Source organism: Dermacentor variabilis, chromosome 1 (genome assembly GCF_050947875.1).
Source record: "Dermacentor variabilis isolate Ectoservices chromosome 1, ASM5094787v1, whole genome shotgun sequence".
In the NCBI taxonomy this organism is placed as follows: Eukaryota; Metazoa; Arthropoda; class Arachnida; order Ixodida; family Ixodidae; genus Dermacentor; species Dermacentor variabilis.
In genome coordinates, this window is record NC_134568.1 from 267,930,538 (window position 1) to 267,957,610 (window position 27,073).

Sequence of the window (27,073 nt, forward strand, 5' to 3'; positions counted from 1 at the left end):
CAGCGCTGGCAAGCATTGCCGCCGAGCTTCGCCGGCCTTCGGTCAAGGTGTGTGTCCGCAGGCCGGCTCGGTCTCCTCATCTGCATGCCGGCCGGGCCGTCGGTGGCCGGTCACGTACACGAGGCGTTTGCCTTTTGTCCATTCGCAACGCCCCGGTTCTTATCGCGTATATTTACGATGGTGTTCAATTACTCTCTCGAACATGCCACTTGAAATGGACAAGTGGGCAGTAGCCGCGACTTCTTTCCGCGACCACTGCTGCGTGCGGCTAAAAAAGGAAAAGAAAAGTGACCTTAAGTTGCGCTCGCGGGCTGCTTGCCATGCACTACAGTAGCGGCCTCTCGCCCATTCCCAGGGTGATGCCGGTGAAACACTCCGCCAGGCGTGTCGACGGTGCGCAGTAATGCGCGACGTTTCTTTTTGGCCATGAAGTACCATACTTTCGTTATGCGCATTACCAATGGCCCTTCGAACTCGGAGACGAAGGCGCAAGAACGCACGCGACCCTGCTGGATTTTATTTTTTCCAATGAAGCGTTCAATTTCCATTGGAAAAGACCCGTATAAGCCCTGTACCACAACCATAATAATGATCATATGGGTTTATATGGGAACATACAGGTTGTTATACAAGATCCTTTATAATCATATGGGCTTATTATGGGTAAAGGGAATATGGGGGTATACAGGTCTGTTTTCAATTGGGAAGGCCATAAAACGCTGTGTTCCAAAGCATCGCTGTGGCATCAATCAAAAACGAACTGAAAAGGGTTGTCTTTACTGTACCTGGTGCTAGACGAATAAAAGTAAATGTCACAACCGGATAGAGTTTAACCACGTACGACATATCATCATATACTTCGTCTATAAAAGCCATAACGTCAGAATTGGTTGTGACTTTAAGTGTATGCAGCACACACACACACACACACACACACACACACACACACACACACACACACACACACACACACACACACACACACACACACACACACACACACACACACACACACACACACACACACACACACACACACACACACACACACACACACACACACACACACACACACACACACACACACACACACACACACACACACACACACACACACACACACACACTTCTGATCTACTGCCATACACTTTGCATGTTAGCCAACGTATAGAGTCACGATATAGCGGCGAAGCTCTTCAGTTCAAAACACTGTCCTAAAAGCGCTCTACATTGCATTAAAAAAATAATAGAACGGAAAATCGTGGCACCTGCTAAAATATAATGTGAACGGAGAGGGAACAAGCTTGTCACGGATGTTGCCGGTTTTTACCGTCGAAGCACTGACCTCTAAAATATGTGACAATTATTCAAATCTGTACTTATCAGTATAGTGGCATTTACTAAGTGCATCGTAAAAAACAAGTCGGGAAGGCGGTGGTGTCTGCTGCAAAAGCCTGCTGATGTCGCAGCAAAATGAGTCCATAACCGCGGAGTAATCGCTGAAGTCTGCAGATGTTTCCTGCTGCATTCTTTAAAACTCGCTTTTAATTACCTCACCAGCCTATATTTAGAAAATCTAACTGCAGTTACTATAAACTTATGGAAAGTTGGACGTTATTCATGACTGTAGGTACAGCGCGAATTATGTACAGGGCTGACAGGAGTAGACACATAGCGCTGGCTCTCAACAATTTTTATTTTTATGAAATTACTAATATTTGCAATATGTATACTGAAAGCTTAGCAACCTATTTGACACTGTTTTACTATTTTTCTTACGTAACTACAATGGCGATTTCTAGATCTTTATTATTGTAAGTGCATCCTTCACCGCCTTAATACCAAAGTGTAGTTTCGTTGGTTGAGAAAATAAAAAGCAACATATAAAAGACTGGCTTGGGACGTAAGCAGCGAAGGTACGGGATGAAGGTACGGCATTTCTAACTCGCCTTGCAATATCTGACTGCAACTCGACCATATGGTACATTGCTTCTGCAAGCAGTGTGAACGTCTTCGCTTTAACCAGCAGTGCGACGTGTTAGATTTCTGATGACGTAGCAGACTACGTGTCTCGTTACATTCGTTGTTTCAGTAACGAATCCAATACTCGGGGGGAAGGTGCCCCTCAGCGTTTATATATATGCATTTCCTTCTTGCAGTTCCTCACATCATTATCTTGAGGTCATCCTTATTGTTATTCCATGCTCATCGAGAACCGAGCCATGCTGTCTGCAGAACCGGCCTCTCCAGCCTATTACTAAACCCATCGCTCTCTATTCTTGCTCTTCAGAATGTATCACGTCGTGCGCTTGCTTCGCAATATTATCGCCGCCTGAAGCGCATTATTGAGTAACGCCTTAAGCTCGAGAGAGACACGGAAGAAGCGCACGCTTTGAAGGTTACGCTTTGAAGGTTTTAGTGTCAGCTTGCGTTTTGCGAAAGAAAAAAGAAAGGGAAGCAGAAGAAAGAAACCGTCGCCGCTCGGTACCATCGCTAGCGCGAACGGCGCTGGGTTAGACCGAGAAGGTTAAAACAAAACTGGAGTGGAGATCCCGAAAGTGAAGCCGGACCACCGCCGTTTTACCATAGGCACGAAAAAACGTTAGCGAATAGGGGAGAATGTACGAAGCGCTTTCTTTACACTCCGTTCAGGTTTAGAATGGTTAAATATGCCGCACAGATATTACTCGGCGTCTTTCTTCCCGTCACTGGTTTGAGAAGGAAGCCTAGACATTTTGTCTGATTTTTCTGGCACATTGCGACATCAGTTACGCAGCCAAAAACGGTTTTAGCCAAAAAAACACGACCTGTTATTTTTTCAATTGACCTATCATTTACAATAACTGACAAAGCAATTGAGCTGTGAGCAGACTTCAGTTGTCACGACTCTGTTTCAGAGGTAAAGGCATAGCTCTGGCTTCACATCTGCTGGTAAGAAACTGTGGAGGCTACCACTCCGGCACTTTTGTTTTAGACCTCATTGGGTTAGACTGACTACACACAGCGCACGTGGCCACGTCGTCTATGCGACTCCATGCTCTCTTCGAACTGTCACACAACGCCACCGCCCACGCAACTAGAAAAACGTGCAGCTGCCTACCATCCGCGGTTCCCTTCGGAGAAGGGCTGCGCAGAAAGGCGTGCGGATGCAGGCATTCCTCTAGAAGCACGACTTTCAACTCTGGGGAAATGCTGAGAAATGAATGCCATTCTTCCTTCTTCGGACTCTGATCACGCGACTGTTATTCCTTAGAAGAAGAATAAAAAATGAGCTCCCGCGCGGCTTTTCCCTCTTCAGCAACCGTCGCATGCCGCACGGAAGAAGGTAAACCTGAGAACAAGCGTAACGCGATGCCGCCACATATTTGCGAAGATGCAATGCTGTCAGATGTCTTGTTATACGAACAGACATGATACTGCGGAACGGAGCGCATTCTGAGCGCATGGAAGCAGTATCGACAGCCGGTAGGCTCCAGCACTTAATTGCTATTCCTTTTGTTTACTTTGCCCCTCACTTACCCGTTCGAACGAACGTTGTGATTGCTTAGAAAATGCACGCTTATTAACGGCCATACTTGCCGACGTTGCGAAGGGCGCGCTAGTTATCGCAGCGCACGTTTTTATCCTTGTTTTCGTTGAATGAAGGAGGGAAGGGCGGATGACGCGGCACGCGATTACAGCTGATCAATATTCTCAATACGGTCACGCTTTATTTCCAGCGTGTATTTAACGAGGCACGAGAAGCAGCGACCTTCTGTGGAAATTCGATGTCAGGCGCCGTCTGCGCAACAGTTCTGCCATCGCGAGCTGTCGTTGAAAGTCGAGGAAGAAGGCATCGCATTACGGAGTGCTTCAAAAGGTTTTTTTCCCGGCGAGGACTGCTGAACTGACGCGTACAAAAGTGGAGGTGCAGAAAGTAATCTCTGCCTGGGGGCGCGTCTTGATCGCCAACGATCGCTTCGGCTCTTAGTTTTTCTATAGCACAGCGTTTCTCAGACTGCGGGTCATGATCTCCAAATGGGTCATGAGTCTTTTTTTCTGGGGTCATGGAGGGCCCAACTATCACCAACGACGTCGAACTTTAAACTATCCACTACCTTCTTCGCACTCCTTTTATCGATGCGAAACGACGAAATTTTGCAAGGGTGGTAAACAAAGAAATGCTCTCGCATTTGAAGTCTGGCCTCAAGACCTAAACAACACCTTTCTCATTAAAATACACGATTAAAGCAATCCTTGTTAAAAAAAACCATTAACAAACACTCTTGGTAGCTCTCTCTGCTGTCGTTAATGTCTTCTAAATAAATTAAAATGCAAATGTATACGCGTCATTGAAAAAGTAAATTATCAGAAGGCTTATAAAGGTGCGGGGGCGGGGGAGGGGAGTCACTATAGGTTTGGTAATGATAAAAGGGGCCACGTACTGGAAAACATTGAGAAAGACTTGCGATAGCACCTCTTGTGAGCTCAAGCGTAACGAACACTACCGAAAACGACATTAATTTAATTAATCGAAGGTCTTGATGCAGCTAGCGCGCGATTTAGAAGCTCTCTACAAAGTCCCCCTATATCGCATACATAGAGCAACGTTCTTGACCGAAGTTCAGCGTGGCTCTTTTTGAACACTTTGGTAAATGACGAGAGCCCTTGTCTTTACGGTCGCGAATGCGATGGCCTGTACAGGGCTGTATGGGTAACCAGCATGGCCAGGAGACGATACGGTAATTTGACGGTGTTGGGCTGCTAAGCACGAGGTCGAATCCCGGCCACGGCGGCCGCATTTCGATGGGGGCGAAATGCGAAAATACCCGTGTACTTAGATTTAGGTTCACGTTAAAGAACCCCAGGTGGTCGAAATTTCCGGAGTCCTCCACTACGGCGTGCCTCATAATCAGAAAGTGGTTTCGGCACGTAAAACCCCATATTTTTTTTAAAATTTGACTGTGCAAGTGAAATATGCTGACGCCGTCCGGCAGGGAGGCCGCGAAAAAGCACATTTTGAACGATATCAACGTTTGCTTTCGCCCGATGCGTTTTGTTAATGGCCTGGCCATGGGCATGCGCGTTACGGGGAGCGCATGCACACCTACGTTCTAGCACGTAGGTAGCCAGTCAGGTCAGAAGCTGGACACATGTGTCTCAAAAGATGAGCAGTGAATTTGCAGACGCGAAATCGGCTGCACGTGCTACTGAAGAATGTTTTCTCCGCTTGCAAGGGGGGGGGGGATGCAAATGAGAGAAAGGCAGGGAGGTTAACCAGACTTAAAACCTCCGGTTTGCTACCCTGCACTAGGGGAAGGGAAAAGGGAAGTAAAGACGGAAAGAAGAGCGTGACAAAAATAAAAGCGTGAGAAAAAAAATATGAAAAGGGATGAAATGGGGTCCTTATAGTCTTTCTAATAGGCCACTGTCACGTAGAAAAGTCAACAAAGCCTTGACCGACTTTTGCTGCGACGACAGTTCACGTCGGCATTCCAAAACTGACTGTTCTGAAAGTGGCCTGTCGTCAAGGCGTGCCAACGTGGTCGCTAGTGACAGCCGGTGCGCGCTGTATTGAGGACAGTGGCAGAGCACGTGTTCGATGGTCTCCTCGCCGCCGCAGTGTCTGCAAGCCGCGCTGTCGTCCATACCGACTCGGAAGGCGAAGGATCTTGTGTAGGCGACACCAAGCCACAGTCGGCAAAGTACTGCTGTTTCTAGTCGAGAGAGTCCAGATGGGGTTCGAAGTCGAAGGGATGGGTCCAGTCGGTGTAGACGTGTATGCTGTAAGCTTGGTGTGTTCCATAAAGTTTTGATGGATTCATGTGCAAGCACACGAATTTTCGTTGCAGCGTCTGTTCTTGAGAATGGAATGGAGTCTTGCAAGCCCTCCTCATGTGCAGATCGTGCTGCTGCGTCGGCAAGTTCATTGCCCATTATGCCACAGTGGCTTGGAATCCACTGCAACGTGATGTCGTGTCCTTGCTCGACGAGGTGGTGAAGCAGCAGTCTGATTTCTAGAACTAGTTGTTCGTGGGGTCCTCGGCGTAAGGCAGAAACCAAACAATGAAGTGCAGCCTTGGAGTCAGTGAACACGCTCCATTTCTTGGGTAGTTCTTCCGAAATTACACGAAGTGCGCAACGAATAGCAGCAAGCTCCGCGGCAGTCGATGTAGTCTGGTGAGAGAGTCGAATCTTTATGGTGGAAGGTTTTGCAGGAAAGATCACCGATCCTGCAGACCCATTCACCGTGGTTGAAGCGTCAGTATACAGATGATGATGATCGTTGTACGTCTCGTACAGCAAGAGCAGTGAAAGCTGCTTGAGTGCTGGAGACGAGAGTTGGGCTTTTGTTCGTATGCCTGGTACGACAAGTCGAACCTTTGCTTGAGCCAAGCACCATGGTGGAAATGGAACTTTCGCTGGAGCTGTATAACCTGATGGAAGGTACGCACGATAGGGCAGGACAGTTTCACAAAAGGAAGCACGTGGTCGATCCTCTGGCAGTGAGCCTAGATGATGGGCAGGGGCTCGAGCAAGGTGTCTTACGTGTGCTCTGAGTGCTTCCATGACTATATGGGTCTTGGCTGGGAAATCGTGTGCAATCGCAATGGTTTCAGCCGTTGACGAACACCGCGGCAAGCCAAGACACACTCTTAGCGCCTGGGCCTGGACGCTTTCGAGTGTACGGATATTACTTCTGCAAGGATGTGTGTTACGACGCGGTTGTTGGCACGCCAAGTTTCAGGGTCAAGAAAGCGAATGAGAAAGCGTACACGCAGTGCCAAAGCCCGTGAAATATATATATATATATATATATATATATATATATATATATATATATATATATATATATATATATATATATATATATATATATATATATATATATATATATATATATATACATACACCACCAGGCACGACGTGCTCGCGCCAAAGGGAACTGGCGAGCAAGAAGTTATGGAGCAAGACATTACCATGCTCCTTGTGGATTCAGTGCACCAGCTGCAGCGAGTGGGCTCATGAATCCTGCGTGGGGACCCACGGAGTCTACTACAAGTGGTTGGCTTGCAAGTAGAAACCTTTATTTTCGCACAGGTTGGCTCATGGTACTGTAAGTGTAGGCAACTTTCATTTTCCACAATGTCTGATTGTCATATAAAGAGAGAGAAGTGACACGAAGAAACAGCAAAATAAAAATTTTAACGCACACTTTAGCGTCAACGCCATTGAATCGATGAAAAATATGGCGGAAGCGTTAGGACACTTGTTGCAATGTGTACAAAAATTTAGAGTTCACTAGACAGCCTAATTACGCACGCACATAATCAGCATGCACCACTGAACTGTAACATAAATTTTTACTGCTAAAGAGAAACGTATTAGATGGCGAGGACATAGATTGTGATCCGCCGGCACGCTGCGCGCTGCATATCTTTCTAGTCGAGTGCAGTTTTGGCCAGACACCTCGTGTACTCGCACTCTATACGATGTGCAAACATGTAGGAGTCAACGACATTGCAGCACGAGATGCGTGCATTGCCCTGCTGTACGAGTTTCTCTTTCTCCCTGAGGCACTCTGCTCGCAAATGATAAGTCAAGCAACGCACCCAAGACGTCAGGGTATGATCTCCGCGCGCCCTAAGTGGCTTGCTGCAAAGTGCATGAAGCTCAGCCGAGGTCGCCAACTTATCCGTCGCTGTTCTACTGGTTCATATAGATTTCGGACAAACCACTTTGGGCACTGGGAGGTGCGTAAACTACGCCGCCAGCTCGCTGCTTGATTTGTACTAAGCCAAAATGTGAAACCCGGGGCCTGGTAAACGGCCCTTGGTTGTTCGCTTTCAGCCTCTACTAAATGAAGCTCGGCGCACGAAGAAAACTAGTCGAGGATATATAAGCGAACAAGATGACGCTCGGTGCCAGTTTCGAAAAAGCCATATCGACCGTATTTTTCGCCCAGCGTATCCGCGCAGTATAGCGCGAGAATCCGGACCGAGTTCATGCTCGCGCGGCCTGCCTCGCATGCCTTCCTCATGCGGCGCTGCCAATGCTACAAGGGAGAGAGAACTTGGACGAAGGCCGGGCGCCCGTCAAACGCTCCAGCGAGCAGCAGCCGTGTTCGCCGACCGAGTCCATGACGGACGGCTTGTCTCGCGTCAGCGCCGCCGCGTCTCTCGCTAAGCCCCACCTGTCTGGTACCGACCGCGGATCGGCGGAAACGCGCGCACGCGTGGACTGAGCCATTACGTAAACGCCCGCGCTCTGCTGCACCGAACTATGGAGCAGCGCAAGCCGCCGAGACGTCCCGCGCACTGCGTGACGCAGTTTCACTGAGCCGAACGACGGGAACCTATAGGTTAGCGAGGCACGAAAGCGGCCAGAAGTTCTAAAACTTGGCGAAAACAATGCTTCCCGCATGACACAAGATGTTTATCGCAGAGTCGACGGGGGACTTGCAAGCTTTCCGCTGCTCTGCTCGTGTCCACGTGAAGAGCGCGACGTCTCAAGGACAACGTGTATCTACTGTTTGTCTGCTCGACCGTCTGTGATGGAGGCCGCAGTCGGCTACAGAAACCGTAATCAAATCGTAACATTTCGGAAGGGCCAGCAGCAGCGGTATCCTGATCCGTACGAATTAATGCTTTCATTAATTAGTTGTTTACCAGCAAAACATGTTGACCTAGCCGACCACTATTACGTTAACTTAGCAAGCAAAAAAAAAAAAAAGCATGTCCCTTATTTCTTCCGAACAGCGATGGCTGGCCGGCGACAAGAACGACAACGACGGCTCACGTGTCGCGGACCCGGGACTGAATCCTGGGTTAATGTGCGACTTTTTAAAACATTTCAAAGCGCTTCTCACTGTAGCGGTTAAGATCGCGCAGCGCTCGCAGAACGTGGTGCAACTTATTCCAAGTCGCCTGCCACAGCATCATCAGTTTCGACGGACGCTGTTCCTTTCGCTGCACCCTTGCCCAGAGACGTCGCCGCGCAGTCGCAAGGGTTTGTCGAGAGAGAACAGACGCGCTCGCTGTCGGCATGCCAGACGCCCCGCGCAAGTTTATGCCGAAGTAGTGCCTGCGGAGAGCGTGCCGGCAGGCACGCACTTGGGAAAGCAAACATGCCACGCGGCTGCGGTGATTTCGCCATCTCGACATGCATGCCGGCGTTGCGCTCCTGTTTGTCTTTTTTTACTTTTTCCTACTTGCTGGTGGTGGACACATACCTTCGACCGGGACTGAGAGTGGAAGGCAAAAGTCGGTCGATTTGAGCCCGCATTTCCGGCCGGCCCGCTCTCACTGCACTGGAAATGACGCTGCCCGCTGGGACGCAGCACCGACCTTGCGAACGGTACACCAGCGAGCGCTCACACTGCTCGGTCGGGTCCACGATCGCGAAGGCCGCGCGGAGGGAACAGCAGCGCGCGTTCGTGGCGCCCGGCTGTTTGCCGTGGAACGCTCGAAACGTTACCGTTAAACGGCACGTAATTCAAGAAATGATCGTTCATTACGCGGGCACCACAGTGCAGCACCCAATTCGCGCGCGTGGTTCGTCAGGGGCTCGTTAATGACCGAGCTAAAACTGATTAATTTGTTAATTCTTTCATAACACGTGCACAGACTATAATTTCAGATAACCTCAGAGTACCAAACAAAACGCTTAACGGTCGCACCTTCCGGAAATAGTTCATTATCGGGGCCATTCGCAGTATCAAGGGAAATTCGCGCAGGATAACTTGCACAAACTGGCGACTAGCGGCTTATTGAGCGCACCATGACAGCCACACGTGGCAAGTCTAAAGCAGTAAATGGAGTCAGCATTAATTGTGCCTTATGCAACGTTGTCATTATCCGTGACATATTCGACATTGTCCCGGTGATAACTCGACAAAACCGGGGGCGTCCGACGGTGTACGTATACTGTTCAGTGGTGTATAGCTGTGGTTCGTTTCTCCAGCACGTCCTGTCTTACACGTTATAATGCTAAATAAAGCTTTCCTTTGCTCTGCTGCCGTTATGGCTGAGGACCATTACAGGATTGACTCGTTGCTGAAATTCCCTCCGCATTCATCGTGATGAGCCGATTTGTCTTCCAGCTTACCGAAAGCTTCGCTTCAGCGATTCCCACATTGCATGCGCGGATGCAAACTTGCAAAAAAAAGTGTAATATATATATATATATATATATGTGTGTGTGTGTGTGTGTGTGTGTAAGCTCTGCAATATTGCAAGTTTCTTCAACCATCCTTCCGGTGCTTATATTGTCGAGTGGTCGCTTTGAAATGTGCTCTTAGAATAATGGGCCAGTCGAAAATTGTGCCACGTGCGCCATAGGACCTTCAAGAACGATCCGGCGCTACCCAACGTTCCTGCCCGTGCGATGGCAGCCCAAGAGCGCGCGCGCACACATTCGTGCCCCGCCAGCAGAAGTGGCGGTGTGCGCACAAGTTCCACGTCATCACCCGAGGTGGTCGCGGCAGGACTCTCGTGCTGCCGGCACGTGCTTCCTCGACGCGCATTCAGGCACGGCCGCCGCTCTTTGAGCGCCCCGAGCTCCACGGGGCATGCAGCCGTGCTTAAATTAGAGGCGAAGGTCTCCCTCGCCGGGACCGCACGCACTCCGCCTCGCGGTTCTCTCTTTCTTCTTTCTGGCGAGAAGCGCCGGCCTTCGCCTTTAGCCCAGACGGGCTCCGATTGCGCGAACGGGGCAGACGTTGGAAAATGAAACCAATCTGCGAAAGCCGTCCCTCGAAGTCGGCGTACTTGAGGCTCCCTCGCCGCGCGTGCTCCGAGCAGGCAGCATCGCCGCCGCGCAATATAGGATTACTAGGGCAGCAATCGCGCGCGCCCTCTGCCGGTCACGAAGAAATAAACAAGGACCGGCCTCCGAACAAATACCGGAAGTGCGCAGATGCACAATGCCCGGCGCCAACGCTCGTGCACGACGGCAGCACGCCCGTCCTCGAACGATTCTCCAAATAAACGCCAGCCTCCTCCAGAACAAAGGCGCTTTGTTGAAGTAGTGTGCGAGTTAATGAACTCGCGTAAAACATCCTGTCCAGGCCGTAGCAGTGACCTAATGCGCACGCATGCTATACGCTGAGCGAATCGCGAGGCACGTGATCTCGTGAGCCGGAGAAGGCCTGTATCGGCCGATCGATACGTGCTCCGCGCACACCGCCACTTGGAACTACCATGCTTTCTCAGATGCGATAGCCAGGGGTTAAAACAATGCTGACTGATTTAACACGGGAGATATCAGAGACGCCGTAGCGGAAGGCTCGGGATTAAGTCTGAACTAGCACCCAATCATAAGTTAAAAGCAAGATCGCCTCTTCTGTTCCGCGGCCTTGTGCCTTGCAGCAGAGCCACTGCCACGGGTGAAACGTCGCTTTGACCACGAGCAAGTAGGAAGGCAGTTTTTGTCGCCCTGGTAAGACCATCGATCTTGCCCAAATATTTCGAAGTTTAAATATAGGTATAGTGACCGTGACTTGTCGATCTAAGGCGTCACTGTGGTCAACAGAGGCAGGCAACGTCGACCACTGGCCGCGGAACTGGGCTTCAAAGATTTGCGTGGCCTGATAAATTCCCGTAAGCGTGCCTGTTGGCTGACATTCATGTAGATCACTTTTTTAAAGCACAACAAAAAGACCGAAAGGAAGGAACGACAGGACAAGACACACAAGCACACAGCAGGGATAAAAGTTAAAACGATATACCGATACTTAATACTTAATCGTACGAAACTTGGAAGTTGAAGCCAAACATGCACGTGTGATAACAATCGAGGAATGCAAATTTCTTATCATGTAGCATGACAGAAGGATGCCTGACGCAAGCATCTCCACTTCTAATATGGAAGGCCTCTGATAAACCTCGTGCGTGAGCTGGCTGGTTATTGCTTTTGAAAAGTATCTGTTTCATTAAAAACGGGATAGCACTCACGTCCTCCACGACAGGCGTCCAGATGCGACGGCCCTGATTATTTTATTGACGCCTGATGCTGCATTTTAGACGGACTTCGATACAACGGCCAGACTGGCCCACATAAGCATTGCCACAGCTGAACGGGTTCAGACATACAACGCCTGAAATACATTCCACAAACTACCTGCTATGTTTAATGGTACATTCAGAGAACTTTAACACGGGAGCAAGTACGTGCAAGCTTATTTTTAGCTCAAAACAGAACGTAAACTATACGGGGTGATCATTTCTAAGTTATACGGAATTTTAAAAATTGCCTGTTGCAGATAACATAATTGTAGACCTTGAGCTGCATTATTCAGAGAGGCGGACATTACTTGCAATAGAAATCAAGCTGCATATTCACCTAATTAACAAAAAGCCAATAATTAACTTAATTATTTACTTTACAGTACATATTGCTACTTACGAATTGTGGCCGGTGAGTTTGCAACACGTCTCTGCTTGGAATGAATTTCCAGAATGACATTAGCTTGGAGATATGTGCCATCAAACTCACTGTAAAAATCCAGCGTTGTTCCGCTTACATTTTAAACAAAACATTCTTTTATACAGTGAAGCACAAAAGTAACCGGAACGCCCATGTATTGACTCTTTTTGCATAGCGGTTTGCTCTTAGAGAAACGAGATGGCGTTTTCGGCGGTGCGCCGCACGTCGCCTCAGCGACAGCCCACGTATACGAAACCATTACCGCTTCCGCCTTGCTTCTGTGCGATCCGCTGTCGGAAATGCAACTAAGTTTTCGCTAAGGCACTGTGCTCAAATCGTGCTGGATTGAATCATGTGGATTGAAGATGCGTGCAGTAGCTGGCTTCAAAAATATTGACTGGCATATTAAGTAATAGAATGAATCCGTGTGGCCAAGTTCGCGGACCGCTGCGGCAAGTGTCCGTACGTGTTGCCGGCACTTCGAGGTGTACGGCTTTACAGAAATTTGCTCATCCGCCAGCGTTGTATCGCTAACCTTCAAAGAAAGTGCTTCAGCCCCGGAACGTCGGCAAGAGTACCGCTCGTTAAACAACGACAAAGGAAGTATCGCCGCTTCCTGTCGTAATAAGTTTCGCGCACAGTATCTACACACGTCTACCCCAACTGGCACGGCCACTTTATCGCCAACGCGCCAATGAGTGAATGGGCGCACACTTGAATATATGCGCACCATATACGCACAATAAATGACGGACTTACACCGATAGCGCACGAATCGTCGAAGCTGAATGCTTCGTGACGTTCCACAAGAGTAAGCGAGTAACTAGCGATAATACATCTTTGCTACAAGGTATTACAAGGTACAAAACAGCGACGTTTCAAGCCTTGCGCGCAGCAAGGACAAATCTATCGGAAGTGAGCAAACCCGCAAGCGATTAGGCAGAAAATAATCAGATAGTGACCGCACCAAGGAAGTCATAAATGTGACATGCTGCTGCTTAAAAATATTTGCCAAATAAAGAACAAAGAGCAAAACACACTAATCATGATTCAATTCATGAGCGGAAAGTTTGGATAGCTTAGAATGCATATTTGGCCCCACTTTTAGAACAAGCACGATATACGCGTAGTGCACCGCCTAGAGAGGCGCCACTGATAGCCACCTAGCGGGCGGTTCCAAAAGTACGCTCGGGAGCAGTAGCAGATGACAACCCTTTGCAGCAAGGATGGCTGAAGTTCGCGGCTGCGATTTCTCCTTTGTTCGGGTGCCAGACTGGTTCTTCTGCGGTGACAGCTGCAGGAAAGACGCTGGCCTCTATGGGAGCGGACATGCACACGATGTTACTGACGTTTGGGGCAACACGGTCCACATATGTGCCAGGTGCGTCCCGCAGACAAGCGCAATGAACCACAGTTACATGAAATAGAGCTTATGTTAACTAGCCGCTTCGTTTTGTCGAGTAATATGATGTCTCGATCGTTTTTTTTTAACTCTACGCTTGCCGTAATACTGCTTCTGTACCTTAATAATAGGCACACGTCGTTAGTGCAGACTTATATCTCAAACAAAACCGCACGGTGCGATGTCTGCACATGTCGCAGTGATCTTTCTGGCGATGCATACATGTGACATCGCCAAATAAGTGCCATCGAAGTCGCCTCAAGAAGAGTAATTGCCAATTTATTGTTGGAAATGCGTACGCTAGTCAACGAAGTCACCAAACGCACGGTTTAATAAGAGCGCGAGTTAGCGCTGTACCGCCGATGCAATTCTGCTGCATACGCCGACGAACTGCCGTTCCTGCTGCAGTTTTCGCAATTCGAAATTCCCTTAGGGACCTGCTTGGAAACGTACCAGAGCTAAATTCTGACCAACTTTTCAGAAGTTTTTTTTTTTCTCGAATGTTACGGGAGGTAGATGCCACATGATATATTTCAAGGCAAAGCAGCGCCAACCAAAGTTGATGGGCGCTGGCGGCAATTAAGGCCGAGTTCAGTCCTCAGCGGCGTAAGCATAATAAGAATTCAGTTGAGTACAAAATGCACATACATGAAGGCACAACGTTGTGAAGCAAACAAATCACTCGACGCGGTGAGTCTGCTCAGACAGCATCGAGGTGTAAAAACTTTACAAATGTGATGCAAACTTTTCAGTGAAAGTGGAACAGAAATACCACATGCAGCAACTATTAGCAATTCTCACCCTGAACTAAAACTTTACAAATGTGATGCAAACTTTTTAGTGAAAGTGGAACAGAAATACCATATGCAGACACTATTAGCAATTCTCACCCTGAACTACCTATTCTCTCAAACATAGTTCCCAAGAAAACACAATATCTGAAATGTTCTTGGCCGAAAACAATAAAGCTGTTAAAGAAGCCTGTTACCTGTGTTACCTGTGCATGTTACCATTCCGATAAGACACAGCGTGATATAGGCCTTTACAACGAAGCAAGGTGAAGACCTCGCACTTAAAAAAAAAAAAAATCAGTTCTGCATGAAGCAACTAGCAACAGATAAGACATGCGTGAAGCCACGCATAAAATAGATGCAAAAAGATGCATGAAGTGCGTGACAGCTGGTGCAAGGAAGGATTTACCGGGCGGCACAAAACCAACATTTCAGTTCTTGCAAGTTGCAAGCTTCAGTAGCTTTAACATACAACACGATGCACTCGTGCAGTCGTGCTACGGCTAGCTGGCGCAACACGGTAAAGAAGCGGCAAGCGGCATTCAGAACTTTAGCGAAATGTCTTTCAACCGCATGCTGTACTGCGGACGAACTGTACAAAACACGGGCAGGCCGTGATCAACTTGGTCACTAACGCGTGTAAACATGATCGAGTGCAAAAAACACCGACACGACAAAAGAGAGCATGAGAACAAGAAATTTCCCGCCGAGCGACGGCGATCCATTGCTATAACCGTTGCCCCCGCTGATGAGGCTTTGCGGGGAATGATTAGAACCGTATCGCCCGCACGTCTTTCCCGGTATTTGAGCGCCCCACCTTGCAACAATTCTTCTTCGAAATGCCTTGAGTCTTTGGCCACCACACACATGCGAAGGGTGTTGCTTATTTTGCTCTGAAAGCGTGAATCAAACAGACAGGTACGACCAACGACGGCAGAAATCTATACAGCGCACGGCTGTCGGCTTTCCCGAGTGCACTTCGCAAGGCCGCCACCAGTGGCGCGTTCATCGGCGTGTACTACGCGTATACGCTGCTCGCGCCGTTTGGACATAGCCTAATCAGCTTCCAAAGCGGTTTTGCATGTTCTCTGAAGCTGTGGCCGAAGCTTCGTTTGGTCCACCCAGTCAACGTCTACGATATCTTCCGAAAGAGTAGTTTGCTAAGCCGCACCTGCGTCATACAAACGCATTGTAAACACGGAGGCAACGGAGACAGTTGAGGCAAGCAATGGACGCGTCACCACGAAATCAAACATGGCAGCATCCAAGGGTTCGCCGCGAAAAGGAAATAATAAATGGGAAATAATATATCGAAACCGGTGTCCTCCCGGGAATTAATTTCAAGTGGCTATACGTCTTGCAAACTCAACCGCCACAATTCGTAAATTTAATTATGCGCCGCAAAGTATTTAATTAAGAAGTTAATTAGTGAATTTCTGTTAATTAGTTCAATATGTGTTTCGACTTCTCGTGCTAGTAATGCCGGCCTTTTAGAATGATCCATCTCAAAGACGAATTATACTAGCTGCCACAGGCAATTTCTTAAAATTCGGTAAGACTTTAAAATGATCATATCTGGCACCGACGTGCTTCAATCCATGAGCTGTCAACACTTTGGGTACAGAATAACTCTACACTTGTTCTTATGATCATCTCTATGACCGCGCGCCTTTCGCTGTACGCCTTTCGATTATTTAATAGAGTTATCATGAACTCACGTAATGGCAGCCTGTACGACCTGACATTGGAAACTTTAAATCATTAGGCGTTCGCACTATTTTTGCAACTCGGAGCCCAAGCTGGCTTTTACGATTCCTCTTTTTACCAGTTTATATATAGTGTCCTAACCTGCAATCAAGGATAGGCTTAACAGATCAGCGCCGCGATATTGTGGCGATGCATTTTCCGATAATAGGGAGTTTTAGAATAGGGGCCCCAACAGTTTGGGGCCCCAAAGAGCTTTGCGGTTGTTAGCGTTGGGGCACGTAGGAGTGAAGAGTTTTAGAATAGGGTTTGAGGTTTGCGGATAGCGTCTTGCGCTGACAGCGCCACTACGGCGTCAAAGAAAAACTATTAGAAATAATTAAATAAAATATACCATTTTATAATAGGAATAATAATTTTTACTTGCGTGTATTCGCGTTTAAGTACAATTTAGAGGTTATTCTCTGTAAGCAGCAAACAATTAGTTGCGCTTAGTTTTGAGCAAACCAACTTTACTAGCCTTCACCAGCCAAGCTTAGCCGTGTTAGGCCTACGAGCCATAAAATCCACACTCGAATTCGGAATTAGCGGCGTCTAATGAATCAATCTTCATAACACACGCTAGTTGAGAGAAAGCGATAACTGCAGTCACTACTCCTAGCTTGCGAACTTCACGCATTACCGCGAATCGAACCCAGTTTGGTGCTAGGTTAGAGCCGTCGCTTCGATGGGTGCCGCCATGTTTGCCGACGCAAAGCTTTTGGGGCCGCTATTTGGGCTCTCGCTAAATCGGCGAAATAGCGTTCCCAACGCAAAACCCAAACGGAGTTTGCGTCTCGCGCATGCGCAGTGGCTTCGACGCTATTTCTTTGGGGCCCCAAAACGTTTGGGGCCCCTATTCTAAAACTCTCTATTATCAATAGGATCAGCCTGCTGTGAACGGTGGATGACAAGAGTGGCAATGATTCGAGCCGAAGGTATCGCTACAAAATCGCAGCCCAGAGGTAATGCGGTTATAGAAGACTAATCTTAGATCTACAAACTGTAACTGCTTATCATGAGGCAGCTCAAAAGCTTATATGTGTATGGGAAGCGTCTTCAGTAAAGAAATTCTTCAGTTCCGAGTGAGCGCTCTTCTTGTTGCGCTGTAAAAGGACAGTTTTTTTTTATTTAATAGATTATTTTACAGATTGATTACCTTTGCCCTTCGTCATTGGCTCACACGCGGCCGTCAACAATGGGATCGTCCACTCAGCGCACAACAGACGATAAAGAAGAAATATTGAAGTAAAAAATCGTTACAAAACGTTGCCCTAGATTCGTATCGCAGCATATCTCAGTAGTGACGCGAAAAGTCAAACGGGACTTCAGGTTTGCATCGTGGTATTGTAACAATAGCAGACATGATTCGGCAACAACCGCTGGACATGACGGGACATGATATGACATGACAGGAGGTTCCCTACAGCCAAGAGCTTTGGGACCTCTTCCTGTATATTTCCTTGCTATGTACATTTCCATAAGTGAATGAATAAATGCTTCTCCTTCTTGCTGTGTGATGTGAGGGTGAGTGAACGTACACGTACACCACTCCGACCTGTTAATAAGTGTTGACACGGAGAGCCTGTTGCATAATCAACCCCCCTCCCCCCGCCCCACCAAAGAAAAAAGAAACGAATTTTTTACTCTTTACACCGTTATGATGGTAGGGAATAAAGCAGAAGCTCGTTATACACACGGCAGATACCGAGTAGCAGAGGGAAAAGAAATGTCTCTTATCACGACAGCGGCTGACATGCAGTTGGGAATGACGTCACTGAAGTAACAGGGATGACCGTTTACGACAAGTGTGACGGCTGCTGAGTGAAATACTTTTTTTTTCTTTGTATCTTGGTGTGCAGAGGTTCACAGATGCCAAGGAACTCCGTCTTGACCCACTCCAACCTTCTGACGTTTATCAAAAAAGGACACGTGTCTGCAGATATTTCCCTTCTGAAATGTTAAGCCACAGGTCGCCAAAAGCTCTGTCGACACCACAGTAACTTCACTGCGGCTGTAAAGACTAGCAAGGTACAGATAACTTCACCGTGAGTGTGTAGATATGACTACACCCAGATACACAAAAAGAAAGAAGGTGTAAACACCACAAAAAAAAGGGGGGGGGAAGGGGGTCTGTTAACGTGTTTAACGCACAGGCCCTTAAAATTAAATTCTCGGGTTTTACGCGTCAAAAACACTATCTGATTATGAGGCACGCCGTAGTGGAGGACTCCGGATTAATCTTGACAGCTTGGGGTTCTTTAAGGTGCACCCAATCCACGGCCGTTTTTTGCATTCCTCTCCCATCGGAATGCGGCGGCCGCAGACTGGAATCGCACCCGCCACATCGTGCTAAGTAGCAGGAACTTATAGCCACTGATCCACTGTGGCAGCTCAATAATGAGTAATTGTTACCGGCTATTACTGCAGTGCGCACAAATGGTCACTCACTTTGTAAACGAGCGCATCGCCAACTCCTGCTACCAAGTTTCGAAGTATAAGCGCAAAATGTTTGTTGCCTGCGCGTGTGCGTAATAGCGCCAAGAGAATACGGGTTTCCGGACTTCCGTGACCTTTCGAGGACTCGCCGGTGGTATTTCTCAGCGGCCATTGCGTTGTATTGCTGAACACCAGGTCGCTGGTTCGGACCCGGCGGTGGCGGCGGCCGCATTTCTATGGTGGCGGAATGCAGCAACACTCGTGTACCGTGCACTGGGTGCCGGTTAGAAAAGACGCCAGGCGGTCAAAAATTACTCCGGAGCACCCCACTACAGCGTGCCTCATAATCAGATAGCGTTTTTGGCAAGTATAACCCCAGAAGGCAGCGAATTTTAACATCTTGAGGGAAGCTGGCTTCTCGAGCTAAGGTCACGCCAGTCATCCGCAATGACTGATCCACTCCGCGTAAGCAAGGCAACCGAGGAAAATGCGCTGCGGAAACGCGCACGAAATAGGAGAAAGGCTCCGGGAAGTCTGGCAGTTACGCTAGAGTTAAATCTCTCCGAGATAGCCGGCGAACAGAATCTTCCCGTTTCAACACTTGGCCTTCCCCTTCCCCCTCCGTCTTAATATTTCGTTACTCTTTCTTCCACCAAAGTCTTATTTGTGTATTCCTTTCCGTTGGGCGTGAGACACTTCCAAGGGAGGCGACACACGGAGACACGAAACACGGGCATCGCGGGAGGAGAAGGGGTGCACAATTGAAAGGCGCGTGCAGCGCTCTCGGTTTGTTGTCTGTCTCCGCCTGCGGCAGACGAGAGGCGGTGTTTCGCAAGCGCTCGTTTCAGACACTTGGTTTCGCAACAAGAGTCGTCGGGGGCAGCTAAAGAGGAACTTGGTAATTGCGCACGAGTCTGCGCGAAGACGCCGCAGATGCCTGCCATGGCGCGTCTTGCGCACAACGCGATGCCGCCGCTAATTGGCGCACGGGCTTCGAGAGCGACCACGGCTCGGCTTTGCGGTGCCCACCACGACGCGCTTCTTGGCGGTGCGACACATCTGGGGCTCGACGTGGTGCTGACCCCGCCGTTCCTCTCTCCCCACCCTGCTCTTCCATCTCCGTTCTGTCGAGCGTTGGTTAGACGCGCACGTGGCGTAACTCAATATACCGAACCTCAACCAGCTCCTGATGAGCAAGAAGTGGTAAGATACAACCGTGCAACGCAATAAACTATTGACGCTGTACTCCATACGCAAGCATACGTACCTTTCCCTTATATATATATATATATATATATATCTGTGTGTGTGTGACAGGGAGAGACAAACGAACAGTTGCTGTCCGACTCTCCGACTAGTGCAAACACGATGGTTAACAGCGTCTTTTTCTGCAGAGCAATTTAAAAAAAGAAATAATAGAAATGTTGAGGGAAAAAAAAAAACTCTCCTAGATTGCTGCTCAGCGAAAGGCGGTCACGTGTTTGAAGCGCCGCGTGTTACAAGGTGCGTCACTCGTTCGAAGCGGCGCGTAACCGCCGTCATGCGTGTGCATCATCATCTGTCACCGCCGCTGCCGTTTCACTCACGCGTGGCTTCCGGCGAGCGTCTGTGCTCGCGACGCCGCGAAAACAAAACCCACGCACGCGCATGACACGCTGTGGAAACCACGATTATGCATAGGTGGGGCGGTGCACACATATCTTGCAAGTGCACGCTGATTCGTGAAAGGGAGAAGCCCAATTTAAGAAATATACTCCAGCTTTAGGAAAAAAAAAAAAAAAAATGTGCATACATGGTGACGCAAGTAGTAATGTCTCAAACACAAATTAACTACATCTGCTTACAATTATGCTTTATCACATTTCTTGCATCTCCATCGTCGTTAAAAACGAGCAGCACAACAGACTGATAAGTTGGAATTGTTCAGTGAGTTTCGTCGTTTTCGCAAATGCCACACATGAACTGTGAAGCTGTTCCAGGTACGGGAACACAATCGGCAGCTGTAAGTGCAGTATGCTACCTACAAAACCCCAAGCCATTTCGAAAGTTTTCCTAACGTAAATTATTGCTGTTAAAGAAACAACGAAAGAAGAGAACACGCTACGTCGCGAGCGACCACTCAGACGTAAGCCTATCTTCCTGCGCTTTTTTGTCTAACGAACTTCGTGCATGATATTCGATTTTTAAAATCAGGTCTTAAGTACTAGAAGCATCTTAATATAGATACTTGCTATTCTGGCGTACACAGCTACAGACGCCGTGCCGAAAGAGGCTGGACAAACAAACTGCTGTCAAAGTCACAACGTTGACGTGCCGCTGCATTTATTGCCACAAAATTTGAGTGTGCGCGCACTTGCGCGTGTGTTGCAAGATCGAGGCAGCAACGTATGAAGAATGCAAGTGACCCTCCGGCGGAAGAATTAGAGCACCGAGCGCCTCACCGACTGAGCACGTGATTTTCACACACTATACGTGTGAAGCGATTAAATCCATAGTCGAGTTTCAACCAAAAACACACGATATGCATACACATATGTACACCCGACCGCCGATTTTTGGAAACGTGGAACTCGCGAGGAATGTAGTGGTTGAACGGGAAGTGCAACCTTATTCAAGTACAAGCATAGGCGGACGCGAATAGCAAGAGATATTCTATGCGGCTTAGCTCGTATGCTTGCTTTGTTTGCTCATTTTCCGCTGTAGGACGTGATTTGTTTGCATCTGCCGAATAATTTACGTACCGTTTGATAATGGCAGCTAGTATGTTTACCTTTACGAATAAAGATTCACGCGCTGCGGAGCAGCAACAAACATCTTGTGACACCTTTCAGCGTGCCGCGAAATGCGCATGCCAAACGCGCGAGGTCGTAAACGCAAGATAGCCACCAGCCTGTTCGGATCAAAGCATGCACAAAGGTGGCACGCCAAGGCTAATATTTTCACCTACATTGTTTCGAGTGGAGATGAAACAAGTGACAGTACGACGGGAAGACAATGAATAGCCGGACGACGCCAACGATCCACACTTCAGAACGGTAACATAGTGTCCAACCGCTATGTTTCGATTCATGGAACAAGACAGTGGCACTCAACGACGACGTTGCTAAAACTGGCAAAGCAAAAGCAACAACTAAAAGGTAGCGCTGGTGGCTTTTACATAAAGGCGTTCTTTGAAGACGCACGTCGTAATTCGTGGGACTCTGCTTCGCTCAACGTGTTGTTAATTCGAGTAAAACGAACAAAGAAAAAAACTTCCCGTTGCTCGGATCCTCACTTGAGAATGCAGACAATCTTAAGGCAAGGGTGAATTCGAATGTTTGCGTGTGTTTACCTGCGTGTCAATTTTCTTTTCTTGCCAACAAGCCGAAGCGAAAAACGGAAGGGGATGCACAACTGCTTTCCCCGAGCTAGTGGCTGTGACAGCGTTAAAAATGATAACGACAAAATAAAGAACAAAAATGAGACTGAGATTCTGCTAATAGCTTCCACCAGAACACGGCGAAACAAGACGTCGTCTATCTGATCAACAACAAAAACGTTGAATTTACAAGTTCGGCTACGCCAACGGCAAAAGGCAATGCAGCCCAGATTGAACACAAGGTGTTTTCACCCAGCAGCTGCAACCCGGCGCGCACGTCAAACAGACTTTCTAAGCTCCCCGCAGCTCCTCTTCGAAGCCGCAATCTCCCGACCCGTCCTTTCCGGATAGCCGAAACGTCATCGCCCGCTGAGGCAGCGGCTATTCGATGGGGCCCCCACAGGACGTGACGAGTTCGTGCGACGTCGTTATGGCTCGAGAAAGCAACCTTCGGAAGAGACCAGGTAAGAGCGAAGAAAACGTGGTGGCTATTTTGGGCGCGCCCGGCGACCCCGGTGGCCCCAGCCTGGCCCGAAGTGTGTGCATGCTAGGGAGGGGGGTGCCTCGCACAAGACACCGGGCGAGCAGGTCACAAGAGCGAGGCGAGCCTAATTGCGGGCGGATAAGCGAGAGTCGCTTAAACACTTTTCCCGCTACTCAGGGGCGTCCGGAAGACCGCAATTAATGTGTGATTCCCGTAATCACTATAATTAATGTTTGCGAGGCGACCGCCCAGCGGCAGCGCCCAAGGAAGGGGTAAATTTAATTGCTATATTTCCACCACGCTGCTAGGAACAAGGCGATGACAGAGCCGCTGAACGGCACCCGCCAACGAGAGAGCGGTGGCACGCGTCCGGTGTGGCGGGGGGAAGCCGAGGCCACGGAGGCAAGAGGAGAGGGGCGCACAGCGCACGGCACGCGCTTAGGATGTGCAAGCACCAACTGTGGAATACGCACTGCGCGGCAGCAAGTGTCGTTGCGATGGCTTTGCCTCGCCGTACAGAATGTGCACTACGTAGTGAATGTCATTGCGCGCACGTTTCGAATTCAAATATGCACAGTAAAGTTCCACGCCACTGAATTTCTTGTCTGCGAACGCTTCTTTGTAGGCGTCAACACCTCGTTTGTGTCATTTGATGTGGACGACGGAAATGAAAAACAAATCATAAGGGAACGTTCAAGATCTGCGAGCTCAGAACAGGAAGCGAACACTGAATCCCTGCTTCGCTACCTGGATCACCGTTGCGCGTGCGAATGTCGCGGACGTGCATCACACGTCGAGCACAATCGAAAACTCAGTAATATAAGGAGCGAGCACCAGGTAAACGTAAGAGTGGGCCACACACATCGTATCCGTGCACACACCAGCCTAAACAGCAGCTCCGCTGCGCACACTCTGCCGGCGAACACGCAAAAACACGCTGCTAGCCCACTCATCACACAGAGGGAGCGCAACACATGGGCGCGCGCTGACATGCCTGGCTACAGCACGAGCTGGCCAGCAGCCAGGGGCATGTCTGCGTCGTCGTGCGAGGGCCTACCGACTCACCTGGCGGTGCTGGTGCAGCGCAGGCTGGCGGCCCTCATGGCAGCAGCAGCCCTCCGGGAGACAATGGCACACTGCCGCCGCAGCTTCGCGAGCGACTGGCGCGTCGGTCGCCGGGCCTCTTCCCGTCAGGCTCGTTCTCGGAAGGGTCCGGCGCTCCCTTTCCGTCCGGCCGCCGCTTCCATTGGCGGCGCCCCGGGGGCTGCCCGCACGGCCGCCTGCGGGCGGGGCCTGTTGGCGCGCCGCTGCTGCCGCCGCCGCAGCGCCCCGGGCGTGGGGCCGGGGCCACTCGCCCTGTGCCGCTGCTCTCGACGCACCTGCGTCGCTCGTCCGAAGACCAAGCGTCTTGCGAGACGCCACCGCGCGACTCGAGTCCTGCGTCGTAGGTCTGTCAATGCGCGGTACGGGCTTCTCGTGTCTGAGAGCTGACAGTGTGTGGGGATCTTAGCATTCGTTAACGAATTACGAAGATTTTTCACAACTTTTACTTCGTACTGTATAAACGTATTGAATATTTTTGCAGCTCAAAGGATAAATATTTTTTACACAGCACTTAGTCCGAGTCTTCGCAGTCTGGCTTGACTGCGGTCCTCAGTCCTGTTCATGAGATTCCTATCTGAGCCACCAGCAGTGTCCACAGGGTCGGTGGAACTCCTGGGACGTAGGACAAGAAAGGTGGGATGTGGGAGCGAGCAGAAAAAGCGATGGGAGAGAAAAGAGATTTGCGTACTAGTTCCGTTTTGCAAGCACTGCATTCTCAAACCAAAGCTAGTGTGCCTTTATAAACTTCAAATTCATGAAGATAAATTATACTAGCCTACAAAGGATGCATCCTTAAATAGCTACACTGCGTAGATTTCCCAACTGCACAACGTTCACACCAAAGTATCCATAAACATTGGTTCACACGTACTATACGGCAAAAGCTTAGTCTCCAACCAAGACTAAATATTGATAAAGCAGTTAGTTACTTCCTTTATATAAGTCAAGCACCGAACCACTTTTGCTAGATTCTGTTTTGTAAGTAGCTTTACGTCCTTCACCTGGTGCATCTTCGATTCTTGCTCCGTACACAAATTTGCGTCTATATATCTCATAATGCAAGCTGGCCTTCTCTACTTTGCCACGACCAGCTATGATCGCTGGGCATATAACAGATACCACAAAACACTGCTTGAATTCATACACAACAGTTACGACACAGGCCTGTGTTGGTGTGGTGATGGTGTGGTGATGGCGGTGGTGTGTGTGTCCGCACGCGTGTGACTAATGGATTAGAGGTGCGCCTCCTCTACTGCGGGAGACTGGGGAACGGGAAATGCCCGAGCAGCCTAATGTTTTCAGGCTTTCTCAAGAGGCGCCGATTGCGACGGTGCTTTCGATATTAGCTCTCACGCCTCTGGTCCTACAGCCCTCTGTTCACCTACTTGGAGTCACCACTACGTTGCCTCACGTTTCAGTTTAGCTAGGTGTGTTAGTTTTGAGTTTCTCTGTGGGGTCCGACGGGTTCTGTGTTCGTTGGTGGTGGTTGGAATGTGGAAAAAAGGGTGCGAGCCGTGGGGAGGGGGAGAGGTGCGGCGCCAAGGGGATGAGTGAAGCGCCACGTGTACTGGGTGTTCTTTGTCCCTGGTTTTCACCCCTTAGCCGAGATGATAAATGCGGGGGAAGAGGCAGTACCATGCGTCGATTGGTTGGCGCAAGCGATGACGTCACCACACCGCGGCGGCGGTGTGGATACAGCTCGCGGTCCTGGGGTGGCATGACGCACCGGTGCTCGGTCGGCCACGGCGACAGAGTGAACGCGAAAGCTTTGCTTACACCTATTCCTGCTGTGCATTGGATCTGCATGATTTTATTGCGACAACAATAATACGGACACTCGAGGCACATTCGCGCCGTCGATGCTGCTGTTGGTGCCGCCTTCGCAGCCGTGCCGTATAGGGTGCGACTGCGCATGTGTGGCCGAGCGCACACGCTGCCAGCGATCCGTGCGTTGGAGGTGACGTGATCTGCTGCGGGTGCTGGGGCAAAGAGCGAGACTAGAAAGTTCGAACAAGCAGTTGCCGTCAACAGTTTCATGCACAAAAGTTTATTTTGCGAGTAAAACTGAATTTTATTCGAAAAGTGGCAGACATCTGGTATAGGAAAATGCTGTTCTTACAACGACTTTTTTTAACGTTTCAGTCGGACAGAGTGAGGTGGTCACTTGGAGTGACCACCACGCACTAATAGTCTAGCAATCACTTCTGGTAGAGGCCCGCAAAACAAATCCTGTTTCATAGCAGGCACAATGGGACATTGCATGTCTCGCACATCAACGTCGTCCTAGAAGGCTGAGGTTTTTACTGCAGATAGTGCCCCTACGTAGAATGCACCTGTTCGGCTGGCGCTTGCAGTGAAGTGTACGTATTGTAGTATCTACGCATAAGGCTTTGATTTGATTATCTGGGCCACCTCACTGGTGGAGCCCCAAAAAAGAACACATTCCACTAAGATGGTTGGCGTGTACAATTTGCACCGATGTTGAGCGTATACGCTTTTGTCTGAAAGAGCAATATCTGCTTCAAGGATAGCTTCAAGAAAAGGCCTAAGATGTCACTTGGACACCCTATCTCTCTCTGTTATTATTGGCAAATGACACTTGACTCTATGGCAAATGGTTCGACGGTGGTGAATTTTGGAGGACGTACTGACTCCGCATAGGCACCTCCGTACACACACACACACACACACACACACACACACACACACACACACACACACACACACACACACACACACACCGCCTTGGGTACAGTGCTCAGGAGAGTGCCGTTGGGTAGTGAAAGAGGGGGGAAGAGTGAAAAGGCAAAGAATTGTTCCCTATAGTGCACTGTTCCACTCGGCGAAAAGTGCCCGGCCATGGCACTATGCGCTGACTACAAGAGGACGGAAATTTGTAGGAGGGTGCCCTTAGCAAAGCTTAATGACTTAAGTGCTTTAGAACGTGAAGTTCAAATCAAATATACATTGCAGACGTCGCCCCCTTAGAGGCGCATAAAATATTCCGCAGATATACACCGTTTTTTCATGGGCGCCACCATATTGCTACGCAGTGGCGCCATCTATGGGCAGTCGGCATGCTGGCTTGGGCGAGCACTCCGTTTTGCATGGCAGGTATATACGCTCGGCGATAGTTTCTGGTATTTCCTTTCGCGCTCACGCGGTCGATTTAGCATGACGTGCGTCTTCTACGCGCTAAATGGTTCTGTGAGGCGTACTGAAGTGGTTTAAGTCAGTATGGACGGACTTTCTGCCGGCATTGCGGCGGACGGAGCACGCAGCGCGATGTGTGCGCGCGTATATTTGAGCCTACAATCAGCCTCGGAGATCGACTGTGTATTTCTGAA

The 27,073-nt window shown here is 49.2% G+C and overlaps 1 protein-coding gene across 1 annotated transcript in view; it reads right to left on the reverse strand.

Annotated features, from left to right (window-relative positions):
* The window catches only part of LOC142564414 (twisted gastrulation protein homolog 1-A-like), a 53,649-nt gene extending 29,737 nt beyond the window's left edge, over positions 1-23,912 (reverse strand). Inside the window, exon 1 of the mRNA XM_075675410.1 lies at positions 23,688-23,912. The gene's annotated coding sequence lies outside the window, so the exon portion shown is untranslated. The remainder of the gene's footprint in view (positions 1-23,687) is intronic.
* Positions 23,913-27,073: the final 3,161 nt, after the last annotated feature.